Consider the following 12,601-nt stretch of genomic DNA (forward strand, 5'->3'; position numbering starts at 1 on the left):
TGTCTCTCCGAGCTGGGGAGGCCCTGGGCGAGTCCCAGAGCTCGGATCTCCTCTCCTCTTGGAGCACTGCAGGAGGAACCGGAGTTTTCCAGCTCTGCAGCTCCCCGTGGATGAGGCTGGATTTTCTGAGCCCCTCGGGGAGGTGCTGGGGGCTCCCAAACCCCAAATCCCTGCGCTGAGCCGGGGCATGGAGCTGCTCAGTGAAGCCCCACGAGTGCCCTGAGCCGTGTCCCCACGTGCTGTGTGTCACAGGGACGCTCTGACGTGGCTGGGGTGCTCGGGGGGGACAGGGGACAGTGCTGGGTTTGCCCCCCAGGAGCAGTGCTGCAGCCCCACGAGGTGCTCTGGGGCATCTCCTGCCCCAGGGAACTTCTTGCAGGAGATATTTCTGATATTTCACCTCTCCCTATGCCAGGGGGCTCCAAGCCCTGTCCAGGGGCACTTCCAGGGATCCAGGGGCAGCCACAGCTGCTCTGGGCATCCTCTCCCTCCCAGGGAAGGATTTCTTCCCCAAATCCCACCCAACCCTGCCCTCCCTCAGCTGGAACCATCCCCTCTTTCCTGTCACTCCTTCCTGGTGAGCTGATGTGGAGATGCTTCAGTGAAAACCGAGGAAGAGGAGCTGGGCTCTCCCTCTGGAAGGGTTCTGTGGCTGCTCTGCTCAGAATGCAGTTTGGGACATATTTCTCATGCATCATTTCTAAAAAAAACCCCCGAATTTATCTTGAGCAGAAAAGCAAATGTGTTTGTCCTGACCTGACACTGTTTTTTAAAGTGTCAAGTGCTAATGAAATTCCTCAGCCTTGAGCAGCTCTAGGCATTCAATGCTGATTTTTAAAATATGGGGATATTTTGCTGCAGATTTTGAGGCAGCCTCGAAATGATGAATGTTGGTGAGTGTGAGAGGAGAGAAACTTCCAGATCCAAAGAAGTTCTGACATAATCTCGCATGCAAAGCAGACAGCAAGAGGCTCCTGCTTTAAAGAGGTTTTTTGTTACTCCTTTGAAATTCCTTTAGCAGACGTAGGGCACACGCTGCACACTTTCATCATGCAAATTTGCTGATTTTAATATTTTGGGCTTAGGGAGGCAACAAAGCAAAAGGACTTTTTTAATTTTTTAGGCTGTAGGATGAAATTTGGAATGGAAATGTGCCCACAAGGCTCGAGCAGTCCCACCTCAGATTCCTCTGCTTTTTGTGATGCTTGAAAGGCTTTTTCTGCAGGAGGAAGGAATGGAAAAGGGGCAGCCCTGGAGCTCTGGGTCAGCACAGGGCATCTCCCTGTGACATCCAGTCTGGGCTGGGATAAAGACCAAAACTCCAGTGGGTTTTCCTGGGGATGGGAGCTCATTATATAGTGAAATAATTAAGGTAATAAGTGTAATTATAGAGAAATAAATAACAGGAATGAGATGAAATGAAAATTATATTAAATGAAGTGAAAAAAAAATAGATTATCATGTTAAAAAAAAGAAATTAAAAGGAAAATAGGAAGGAAATAATGAAATTAATTAAAAAGAAAAATAAAATTAAATAAAGTATAAACAGACAAAATAAAGGGAATTTTAAAAGTGAAAGAGGAAAAGGAAATTAAAAATATAAACAGCAGAAAAGAAATAAAATAAAAGGCTAAAAAGAGATGAAATATTAAGCGATAATAAAATAAAACCAAAATAGACTAAAATAAAAATCAAATCAAATAGACAAAAAATAAAATAAAAAATAAAATTTAAAAATAGAATAAAATATAAGATAAACAGAATAGAATAATAATAGAATAGGACAAAATAAGATCATATTAAAATAGAATAGAGTAGAATAATAATAGAATAGAATAGAATAGAATAATAATAAAATAGAATAGAATTAGAATAGAATAAGATAATATTAAAATAGAATAGAGCAGAATAATAATAGAATAGAATAGAATAATATTAGAATAGAATAGAATAGAATAAAATAAAATAAAATAAAATAAAATAAAATAAAATAAAATAAAATAAATAAAAGTAGAGCACATTCGGAGCCGAGGGCAGCACCCGAGCCCCGCGGTTCCGCCCCGCTCCGGGCCGTGCCCGCCCCTCCCGCGGCCCGGGGCTGGGGGCGCGGGCCGGGGCCGTTCGGGGTGTCCGGGCGGGTCCCGCCCCCCGCGGCTCCTCCCGCGGGTCCCCCCGGGCCGGTGCCGCCCCCCGCCCGCCCCCGCCCCGCGGGCGGCCCTGGCGCGGAGCCGCTGCCGGTGCCGGTCCCGCCGGGCCGGTCTGTGCGGCGGCTGCCGGCGCTGCTGGGCGAGGTCAGGGAAAGTCCATGTGAGGAGCGGCTGGAATCACTTCCTGCCGCCGCCCGGCCCCGCCGCGTCAGGCCCAGGGCAGCCTCGGGGGCCGGCGCCCCGCAGGTGAGCGCAGCCCCGGGACCCCGGCCCGGCCCCGACCCCCGGCCCGGCCCCGGCAGCGGCCCCGGCAGCGCCCGGGCCAGCGCCGAGCCCGCATCGCCCCGGGCCGGGCCGGGCTGGGCTGGGCTGGGGGACGCGCACATCGCGCCCTTCACCCGCGGGGCCGGGGGTGCGGGGAGGGGAGGGGAGGGGAAGGGGGACCCGCCGGTACCCCCGTGGGAAGCGGGGTGCGGGGGTTCCTGGCGGTCCTGCGGCACTGCGGGGATCGGGGTGTGCGGGAACCCCCCCGGGGGGCTGCGGGTTCGGGGTAAATGCGGGCGCGGGCTCGGACTTTGGCTCCCAGGGGAGGGAAACGCTGCGAAACCGGAGAGATTGAGACCCAAAACGCGGCCGAACCCCGAAATTGGGGTTTGGGGATGGACCTCCGAGCCGTGGGGGCTCGGGGGGTCCCCTGGGATGGATGAGATGTGCCCCCATCCCTGCGGGGACCCCTCTGGCGGGGAGCGGGAGCCGCTCCGGTGCTGCGGGGTCCGGGCACGGGAGTTGGGCTCGGCCGGGAGCGCTCCCCTGCCCGCCGCAGCCTGCTGTAGTTACGGCGCTCAAGGACTTCTCCAAACATCTTCCCTGCCCTGGGAAAAGCCAGCGCCAGCGGTACATCGCGTGCTGCTCCGCCGGCCCGGCCGGCGGCGAAGTGCAGGATCACTTCCAGCCGAGTCTCCATTACCCGCCGGCTCATTAATTTGAATATTCCTTTTTTTTTTTTTTTTCTCTTCCCCTCTCTCCCCCCTCCTCCTTTCCGGAGGCATTTGCGAAGCTTGTGGGCAGCTTGATGTGCTCGCTGCCTGCCAAGTGTTTGCCTCTCGCCCTGCGTAATTGAGGGGCTGGCGTGCCGGCTCACCTTCTCCGGCTGAAATATTAAACAGCAGGAGAAGCTGGGATCGGTAAACAAACCGGGATGATTGCTGCTGCTGCTGCTGCTCCGTGGGGACAATGCCCCTGGGGTCCTCGGGAGAGCCGGGGCTGCTCCAAGCTGCAGCATCCCAGCACGCCTCCCCCCCAAATTTCCTGCCAAATTCACAGCCTGCTCTGAAATTCTGAAAGCTTTTAACTGAAAAGAGCAAAGCTGAGCTGTTCCTTAGCAGCTGACTTGCTGTGGCTTGCCCAGCTGAGGACAGTAAGGCTGTGACCCCAAGGTGAGGATGATGGGGGTGGTAATGCTTGGATTTGAAGTGAGTGGCAAGTAGAAAAAAAATTAGGGGTCTCATCCTCTCCCTCCTGAGAGAAATGTCCTTCTGTGGCTGTGACTGCTGTGTTTTGGGGTTTTTCCTCCTGCAGAGGCCTTTTAATTAAGGCTTCACTGGGTAAAAGCTGTCGTATTGGGACAGAGGAGGGTGGGGATGGATTTCTGAAACTTAAAATTTGTCAAAAAAACCTCCCAAGGCGACTGGAATTACAGAGAGTGGAGTAAAGCCAGGCATCAGGGCAGGAGCAGGGGGTCCCACGGGGGCCAGAGATGTGGTTTGTGAGTTGGTTGGGCTGTGGCTGTGCAGGGCACTGTTCCCAAAACATTGTCCAGGGCTCCCCAAGCTTTTCCCAGAGCCTCCCTCTGTTCTGAGAGAGGGATGCCATTAGCCAGGATGCGTGTGTTGATGCTGGATCACTTTGGAAGTGATATTTTTGGAGCCCTCTGGCAATATAAAAGCCTTTTAGCTCCCCCAGCCATGACTGTGCTTTCCTGAGGGAGCCTGCTGGAATTGGAGGCAGATTTTGGCTCCTCTTGGCTGGTGCCAGTGACAGGGCAGCATCCCCACGCTCGGGGGGACGCGGAGCATCCTCACGGCTTCTAAGTCCAGGAAAGAAAATTCCCTTCTCCTTGAACTTGAGCCTGGCTGGAGCATCCAGGTGAGTCCCTCTGGACTGGGCTTTGGCTCAGGTCCCAGCTGGAGGTGTCAGGAGGAGCGAGGCCACTTTGCAGCATTGCTGGCCAGGGGAGAAACACCAAGAGAGCTCCTGCCAGAGCCTGATCCACCCGGGGAGCTCTGGGCTGGCTTGGGAGGAACCTCCAGACTGTGCTTGCCTGGCTGGGGACACAGCCCAGCTCACCTTGGAATAGAAATATTTATTTCAGGCTGTCTTGGTCCCTGCCCAGCCTCCTGGAGGGCCGTGGGGTGGGCAGGGATGGGGTCAGAGCTGGCTCTGCTGGCACTGGGGTGACAGGGATTGGGGACAAACACCCGGGAAAGAGTGCTGGGACTCAGCTCCTGCTTTGCTCTGTGTTTAAAAATACTCGAGCCTGACAAAATGGGGTTAGAAGGAGGGTTCAGCCATGGCTTTGAGTTTTTCCAGGTTTTCTGAGCCAGCAGCTTTTCAGGTGGGGAAGTAGGGTGGGATGTGCAGGGCCGGAGGGAACTGCTCCGAGACAGCTCCAGGGATGCTGAGGAGCAGGGGGGGCTGCACTTGAGTGGCTTTTCCCCCCCCTCTTTTCTAACCTTTGAATGTAACTTGAATGTAATGAAAGAAACAAAACCCAGGCATGCAGCTGGAGGAAATTAAAGGGAATTGTGAGTTCCCTGCCATACCTAATGGCCAGAGCGAGCATCGAGCGTCGGATCTTGCTGCAATTAGGCTTCAAATCGAGCTGAGCCTGGCTTGGCATCCAAAGAGCAGCTTCCCAGCCCATTTATTCCTCATCCAGGGAAGTGGCAGTGGATCTGATGGCCCTCAGCACCCACTGGGATGGGCACACCTACAGGAGGGCGTGTGGGGTTTTTTTATTTTATTAAATCAAGCCTGTAGAGCAATTGAGAAATAGGTGAAGCGTGCTTAAAAGAGGGTGAGGCTGTTGGTTTTCTCTACCTGACTTTATTTGCAGAGTGACAGGAATTTTGACAGGCTTTGTGTCTTTTTTAGCAAATCAAGTGTCATGCCAGGTTTGCCTGTGGATGAGATCATTTGCAAAATATGTTTCCCAGCTTGCTTCAGGCATAATTCATTGTGTCAACTGCAATTGCTCATTTGCTAGGAACTGTGATTCATTAGTGGTTTATTTTTTGTTGGGGTTTTTGGGTTTTTTTTTAAGTTCAACTTGTTTTTGAGCTAATGTTTGGAGGCAGAACAGGCATCTGAAAAAAAAAATAAATTCAATCTTACATTCTTTGTAGCCACAAATTCTGCTGTGAAGGGAAAACTTGCTAAAATGCTGTGTTCCCGGGGAGGGAGAGGCAATCCCAGGCGAGCTCCCCAGGCAGGATTGCTCTCAGCTTTGTCATGTGGTTACTCCTAAATGGGGACGGAGGTAATAAAAATCAGACTGCTGGGACAGAGGATGGAGGCAGAGTGTGGAGCTTCCTCCTTCTCCCTGCTGGGGCTTCAGCCCTGGGGAGGATCCCACGGATCCAGGCTGGGCTGGGCAGGAGGGATGGGGGATGCTGGTGCTGTTGGGACAGTGGTGACGAGAGCAGCTCTTTGGTAGCTGTGACCAAGACCCCCTGAAAGCTCCTGGCAGAATGGATAAAATGAAGATAAATAGCCCTTGGCACAGGTTTTGTGCTGTGTGTGTTCCCGGGGCTGCTCGCAGCCGGCGCAGTTTGGCCTCAGGCTTTTCAGAGGTCCTCACGTCAGACTTTGCACAGAATTTTGCCTGTCAAGTACATTTTTTGGTGTTGCGTTTCCTATGAAGACAAGTATTTCAGTGAGTTCTTTTCTCCCTAGGTGGGTGGATGTTGGGGGGGGCAGGAATTGCAGCCACAAACTACCCAGCACTAAGAGCCTATGTGGGCTGAATAAATTGATACACTTTTCACCAAAAGATTGAATTTATATTTTTTTTCATAAAACATCTCATTGATTACGAAATGTACATTTAAGCATGAGTAACTTGACAGCTTGGGTTTTTTTTTTTCCCCCGTGCAACAATTCTCTGTAAAGCACTCTTAAAATGTTTTAGGTTTTTTTTTTTCCTTGAATATTTGTGCATTCTCTCTGGTTTTTAACTGATAAAAGACTTTTACAAGCCAGAAAAAATTGGGAAAGGGGGAGAGAGAGCACAGGAACGTGGGGAGTCTGCTGACTTCTGGCGCGCCGGCGCCGTGCCCAGGCCCTGCCAGTTTGCTGCGGAGCCCAGTGCCAGGAGCCAAGGGCAGCAGAGCGTGAGCAGAGGGAGGTGGCTCCATCACAGTGCCCATATATAGTCACTGGGACGAGATTAAACCCTTCACCTCCCCGGTGTCATCCCCAGGGCCATGGAGCCGTGACCAGGATCTGTTCATCCTTCGTTAGAAAATCCCTCCTTTCCCCCTGCAGCGTCTCTGGGCAGCGATCGGGGCTCCTCTGGATGGATGGATGGATGGATGGATGGATGGATGGATGGATGGACTGGGGGACAGCAGCCAGGTGTTTTTCATCCTGGGCTGTCTGGGGGCTGGATTTCAGCAGCTCAGCCTGTGCAGGGAGCTGGGGGTTCAGTGAGGTGGAGGAGGAGGAGGGTCCTGCCAGCGCTGGCTCCGCTCCACGCAGCGCTCCTGCCGTGGTACCCACTGGGAAGCATATGGCAGCCTGGGATATATATATACATTTTGTGTGGGGGGACATGTTTTACATGCCAGTTCTCCCTGTCATAGGACAAACATTTACACTTGGATTATAGGAAGCATTAGGGAAACAGGAGAGAACATCAATGCTTGCAGGGAGGCTGTAGGAGAGGCTGGGCAGTGGTGGCAGGGTGGAGGGGTGATGATGTTTTGGCCCTCCTGAGCTCTGTGGGGTTGTGCTCCACAGAGGTGAAATGTGAGACATCAGTAAAGGGTTGGTGTTTCATGGCAGAAAGCAATGGCCAGGTGCCCAAAGGAGATGGGGAGTGAGGGTTTATCCATTTGAAGGTGGATAAAAGGATTTGGTTTCTGAGGGAAGAGGCAGATGGGACTTGCTGGGGGGCTTCCAGTGGGATGCAGGAGCCTGACTGCCCCGTGGGAGTACAGACCCCTCCTGGCAGAGGCACTGCTCCATGGCTGAGATCCTGTGGGATGAAATCCCCACAAGCAGGAGTAACCTCTCTCCACAGGTGCCCCTTCACTGGAAGCCTCCCTCAGCACCTCGCCAGCTGCAGAAACCTTAAAAGGTTTAAACCTGAGTAGGATAATGTGCATTTTGGTTATTCTTTTGTGGCTGAAATCACATCCTCATGGCAAACTTAGGGATTATGATTTCCTAATGGGCATAAGGAGGCTTTGAATCCCCCTGACTGGATTTTCTCCCTTCTAAGAAGTTCTGATGGACTGGGAAGGAAAACTTTGTGGTTTTTGCATCACCCCTGCAGCTGCAGCTTGGCCCCAGGGCAGGTGACAGAGCCATATCTGTCACTCATTTCTACAAACCAAAGTTGTTTAAAACTTCATCTGTCTGCTCCCCAATTATCTGCTCCTTCTGTGCCACCGTTTATCCATGCTAACATCATCAATACATGCCCATGCTTAATGAAACATTATTGCTTAGGTTTAATTGTCTTCTAATTAAGTAAAATAAAATTTTGCACGGCGGTTGCAACAGCATCTTTCCTGTCTGGGAATTCTGCTGTGCTTGAGGTGCCTGACAGCCACAGTAGTGCCATTCCATGGAGAGGGGCATGGACAGCAGCAGCAGCCTCCTCCCCTGAACCTGCTGCTCCTCTCTGTCACCCTGGTTAAATCTGATTAATTGCCAGCTTTTTTTTTTTTATTTCTTTTATAAAGCTCTGCATTTGCTAAAGCTGCTGGGGTTGTTGCTTTATGTTTTTTTTCCATAAAACTTCTAGGTGATTATGAAATGTACATGTAAGCATAAGTAATTTGACAGGTTGGGGTTTTTCCCCCTGAAAGACACAATGTGGGGCTGTGCTGAGCACCTGGGCAGAGGTGCCTCTGTTCAAAGTCAGGGCATGAAGTGTAGGGCTGAATTTTTGACTCTTGTCTGAGTACAGTTTCTACTCTTAATGCATCATTAACATGGTTTTCTGCATTTCATTCAGTTCCCATTACAGCACTCAGTTCCGTCTGTTAATTTCAGTATGTTGATATTTTTGTTGTCAGCAGTTTTTCTTTTTCTTTTTTTTCTTTTTTGAAGCATATAAAAACCATTAGTGTGAAAGAAGATTAAGAAGATACATTACAATTAAAATGTTAATGAAATCGGCATCATACAACTTTTGAAACCATTTAGGCATTAATCTTTCTTGGTCTCATGTCCATTAACTCGGGCGATTCTTATTCCACACTGACCCCTGCTGAGAGAGTCGTGCTATAATTGGATTTTAAGAACTGGGGGGAAGAAAAGCAGGGAGAGAGGAAAGCCTTGGGAAAAAGGGGAAGTTGGGAAGGTTGCCTTGGCTTTCTGCGTGGTGTCCATGGAAATGAAGCCGACAGAACCCAGCCCTGTTGCTCCATCACTGCCCAGTGGTGTGTTCCCCCCAGGTCGTGCCTGGCAATGTGGGAATGCCGGGCTCAGGGGCTGGGGCAGAGCCCTGGGAAGCTCCAGAAGCTCCAGAAGCTCCAGGCTGGGCTCCTGCTGGGCTCTGGCTGTCACGGTGACCTTGGGCAGGACACGAGCACCAGACTCTGCTTTGGTTGATCCCAGTGTAACGTGAGCAGGGCCAGGGCAGGATGGTGAGAGGCCTTTTTAAGGCCCTGGGAGGAAGGGAATGGGAGAGCAGCAAGGAATCATTTGTCATTATTTTTGCTTCAGCTTTCCCCAGTTCCTCCAAAATAGTATTTCTGCATTTTATCTGTTTGGGTTTGGTTTTTTTTTTAAGAGGCTCTTTTTCAGCTTACACAATATTTGAATTGGGACCAGCCCCCCTCCCCAGGCGAAAGAGGAGGATTGACTAATTCACAGGCTGTGCAGGGAATCCAACATCAGGACTTCTTGACTCACCACACAGCTCCCAGGATCTGTGCCATGGCTGCATCAGGGCCATGGGCTGTGCTCAGCCCTGCAAGGCTCCAGCCCATCCAGAACACTCTGTGCTGCCCAGTCCCAGCCTTACACACTCCTGGACACCTTCTCCAGAGCCCAGGAGCTTTGCTCCTCCTGGGGAACGTTGGATCAGTTGAAGGGCAGGTCCTTTGGGGAAGAGCAGTGTCCTTGCAAGCTTGGGGAAGGGTTTGGGGTTTTTGGGAGGGTGGCTGTGCTGCTGTCCAGGCAGTGATGCACCTCAGGACTGGCTGAGCTGCAAGTCAAGGGATGAGCACATCCAGCTGAGGGAGGAGTGGAGTACCAGCCCAGCTTGTGTTTATGCTGCAAGCATGATTTTTTATTTAGATTAAAAAAAAAAAAAAAAAAAAAAAAGCAGAAAGCTGAACAGATCCATGAAAGCTGCAGAGAGAGAGGAGGGATGGCTGGGCTGGGCTGGCCAGGGAGCCCAGGGGAGCTGAAACAGGGACCTGGAACATCTGCAGGGCTGGGGAGAGCAGAGCAGGAGAGCTCTGGGCTGGGGAGAAGATGAGAGCTCTGGGCTGGGGATTGCAGAGCAGGAGAGCTCTGGGCTGGGGATTGCAGAGCAGGAGAACTCTGGGCTGGGGAGAAGATGAGAGCTCTGGGCTGGGGATTGCAGAGCAGGAGAGCTCTGGGCTGGCAGTGGCCTGGGGCTGGTTCGTGCTGCGGGCAGTGAGCCGTGCAGCACAGAGCGTGCTGCTGGCACTGCATCACAGGGACCAGCACTGGGCACCCCGGCTGAGGAAGGGCTTCTTGGAGCTCTGCAGAGCCTCTGCACACACAGCAGAGCCTGGGCTTTAATTGTTGTGCTCCCTTTTTATGTGGGTAGGGAAAAATATAATAATTTATAGCGGTGTTGTTTTGCTGTCAAGGCATCGTGTGAATTTATAACCTGAGAGAGCTGGGGATGGGGATCCAAAATTGTCAAATAATGGCAGGGATGGGGGAGGCCTTGCAGAGTGGGAGCCATCCTTGTCCCAGCTCAGCTGGTCAGATGAACTGGGGGTGAGTTCTGCAACAGGGGTACCCCAGGGGGTGGTTTGTGCCTTTGGGTGAAACCAGCAGCGTTTGTGCCAGTCAAGCTAAATGACTTTCCCTTAGGGGAATGAAAAGTTCTAAGCCAGGAAGAGGGAGCAAGGAAAAGCAGCCCTGGATGTTCCCAGTGAATTCTCTGGCCCAGCACACAGGTGGGATTTCTAGCAGGGCGAATTTCTGTGCTGCAGGCTGAGTGAGAAGCACACCAGAATCAATACCTCAGTAGTCCAATAAAACCTGTGGGAATTTCATTTCAGCTCATTTCAAGTGATCTAATAACTGGCCTTTCAGATGACTGCTGGGTGTTTGGTTTCTTTGTGCAGCTGTAAAAATGTAGATGGAGCCCAGGGTCCTTGCAGTGCTTTGGCTGGGCAGTGGGAGCCTCCATCCCAGTGTTTGCTCTGGGGTCAGGCAGGGCTGGGGGTTTGGCTCTGGGTGGTTTTCAGGTCCACTGGTGGATCCTAATTGCAGCTTGCAGCACAGATTTAGTGTCCATCCCACCTCTGCATTCCCTTGGGAGCCAGGGGGAGCTTCAGCAGAGCAGCTGGAGGTACCTGAGCCACGGGGTACCTTCATGAATATTTTTGCAATCAAGTTTAGGAAGTTTCCTCATTTACCTTCCCTTTAAGATCCCAAACTGGCTGTTGCTTTGTTCATGAGTGCCTTAGGAGAGGTGTATCCTGCAGTAGTTGCTGACTAATCTGCATTTGGCATGAGAAATGATGCAGGAGGGAGGACTTAACTCTTTGCAGGGGGACAGGAGGGCAGCGCAGCTTGGAGGGGGTGGAGAGACCAGGAGAAGTTGCAGCCTGTGTGTGTCTGCTCCAGGCTGTCACCCCAGCACAGCTTGGCAGAGCACTGAGCTTAATTTTTTTGCTTGACCATCCTGAAAACCCAGAGAGCTCCAGTGGCACACTGACGATGTCCACAGCGCAGTGTTACAAGTGATTTTAAACAAAAATATTCCAGTGGCTTTCACCACTCCTCTGTAAGGTTCTGTAGAGTGACAGTCAGGATTTCTTGGTTCTTTTTCACGCCTGCCAAGTGGTTTTTCCCCCCAGAATCCTGGAAGCACAGTTCAGTTGCAGTGCATTTATGGAGCATCACAAGCGATGCCAGTGCCAGCCCCACGGGTGCTCCTGCAGCCTCCCCTGGCTGTGCCTGAGGGATTGGTGCTGTTTGGCTGCTTTGGTGTCCCCTCCCCGCCCTGCAGCCTGCTCCTGACCTCTCCTGGGTGCCTCAGGAATGTTGTGTGAGACCCAGGGTGCAGCATTAGCAATGGAAATATTTGGTGCAGGCGGCTCCACACCCCGTGCCCGCCCTGGCGCGCGTGCCGGCGGCTCTGGGCTTTGCTGGGAGGAGTTTTCCCTCCTGCTGGCCAGGTGAGGGCTGCCCAGGTGACAGCAGGTGGGTTGGGAGCTTAGGAGTCGTGTCTGGTGGTACCACCCACCAGTATGGATGGATAGGTCAGTTTGGGGGGAAAAGGGAGAGATTTGCTGGCAGTTTCTGGAGAAAACCTCCCAACCCATCTGAGGAAGCCTGGGATGAGGTGTAGCAAGGAGCTGCTTGGAAGTTGTTTCAAAAGGTATGGAAAGGGGAGATGGGATGGGGTGAAGGGTTGTTCTCATGTCCATGCAGTTGGACAAACTCTCCAAGTCCCCAGAAGTTCTTGAGGGGAGGAATGATCTCGTGGGTCTGGGATGGTTTCGTAGCCAGGGCAGTGCTTGAGCTGCCTCAGCGAGCCCAGACTGACATCCCAGAGTTTTTTTTCTCCTTGCCTTGGCTGCTCAGATCTGGTATTTGAATTTTAGTCTCGGTTTTGTAGGTGGGACAAGAACCACCCACCGTGCAGGCTGAATGCTGCCCTGTTGTGTGTCACGGCCGTGGGTGGCACTGCCTGTGCCTGCTGCCCACTGGGCTCCTGAGGCTGCCATGGGCACAGTGGCTCTCTGGGACACACTCTGCTGCTGGCACTGCCCTTGGGAGCACAGCCCACCCCGTGGCTCCTGCTCCCTGCTCCACCCCAGATCTGAGCTGCATCATTTGTGTGTTTGGACCCAAAGTCCTCATCCCGCTCCTGGTTCCCCCTCCTCCTGTCTCAGGAGCCTCCCTCTGTTCCTGGCAGCTCAGGGAAGGTTGGCTCAGGTTTTAACCACTTGCCTGTGGCTGTGAAGTCTCAGTGACATATTAAGTATTTAATATCCAAGTGCATT

The 12,601-nt window shown here is 52.2% G+C and overlaps 1 protein-coding gene across 1 annotated transcript in view; it reads left to right on the forward strand.

Moving 5' to 3' along the window:
• The first annotated feature begins 2,283 nt into the window (after positions 1-2,283).
• The window catches only part of NACC2 (NACC family member 2), a 52,230-nt gene continuing 41,912 nt past the window's right edge, over positions 2,284-12,601 (forward strand). Inside the window, exon 1 of the mRNA XM_084219484.1 lies at positions 2,284-2,393. The gene's annotated coding sequence lies outside the window, so the exon portion shown is untranslated. The remainder of the gene's footprint in view (positions 2,394-12,601) is intronic.

The sequence above is a fragment of the Fringilla coelebs genome, assembly GCF_963513975.1.
Source record: "Fringilla coelebs genome assembly, chromosome: 21".
NCBI classification, from domain to species: domain Eukaryota; kingdom Metazoa; phylum Chordata; class Aves; order Passeriformes; family Fringillidae; genus Fringilla; species Fringilla coelebs.